Below are 1,353 nucleotides of genomic sequence, written 5' to 3' on the forward strand. Positions count from 1 at the left end.
TCGCTCAGCCAGTGAGCGGGAACCGGTCTGTATGTGGGATCCAAACCCTCGACGGGAGCGCTGCCGCGCTCCCAAGCGGCACACTGTAGCAGTGCGCCACCGGGCCGGCCCAGCCCGTCATTTTTGAACATCTGAGTGCATCTAGAGAGAATTTTATCAACACACTGCTCCCTCAGTTGCTGGACAGCTGATTGAACATGTATTTCTGCTTCATAATTTGAATTTACTCTCCAAGAAAATTCTTCCTCCAGCCCATGGGCAAGCTTCTAGACCTCGTTTTCTTATTCCACTATTGAAATGTCAGCTACAAATTGTGGGGACCCATTTGGTTTTAATGCACAATGAGTGGCTTGTAGTAGCTCAAGGCATGCTTGAACAAATTAAAGGAAAAAACTATTTTTTAAATTAAACTGTTTATTTTGAGATAATTATAGAGTCACATATGGTTGAAAGAAATAATGCAGAGAGATTCCTTGTGCCATTTATCCAGTTTCAACCAATGATAACATCTTGCAAAACTATAGCACAATATCAGAACCACAACCAGGATATTGAGATTGATACAATCTCTTGATTGAGGTTGCTGCAGTGAAGATACAAAACATTTCCGTCTCTACAAGGATCCCTCACGTTTTACAGACACGCCTGGTTCCCTCCTGCTCCTCCCCTCCCTGTCCACACCTTCCTTGCAATCACTAACCTGTTCTCCATTTGTGTAATTTTGCCAGTTCAATAATGTTATATAAATGGGATCATACAGTACGTGCCTCATTGGGATTGACTTTTTTCACTTACCATGATTCTCTGGAGATTCATCCAGNCTAACCATTGACCTGTGGAAGATTGTTTGAGTTGTTTCCAATTTTTGGCCATTAAGAATAAAACTGATATGAACATTCATGTGTAGGTTTTTGTGTGAACGTAAGTTTTCGTTTTTCTGGGATAAATGCCCGGGAGTATAATAGCTGGGCCATAGGACAGCTGATGTTTAGTTTTCTACGAAATTGCCAAACTGTTTTGCAGAGCGGCTGCCTCGTTTCACATTCCACCAGCGATGTGCGAGGGCTCCAGTTTCCCTGCATTCACCCCAGGATCTGGTGGTGTCACTTCATTCTTACTCTTCAGAATTGTTTAGCTATTCTAGTTACTTTAGCACTTCCATACGAATTTTACAGTAATCTTGTCTGTGCCTATAAAAAGCATTGCTGGTATTTTGATAGGAACTACATTAAATCTTTCTTCAATTTGGGGAGAATCGACAGATTTACTATGTGGAGGACTCCAGCCCATGTCATATGAGACATACCATGCCTTCAATTTTTTTTTATCAGTATTTTAAAGTTTTTAGCATAT

The sequence above is a fragment of the Galeopterus variegatus genome, unplaced genomic scaffold, assembly GCF_000696425.1.
Source record: "Galeopterus variegatus unplaced genomic scaffold, G_variegatus-3.0.2 Scaffold8970, whole genome shotgun sequence".
Classification (NCBI taxonomy): domain Eukaryota; kingdom Metazoa; phylum Chordata; class Mammalia; order Dermoptera; family Cynocephalidae; genus Galeopterus; species Galeopterus variegatus.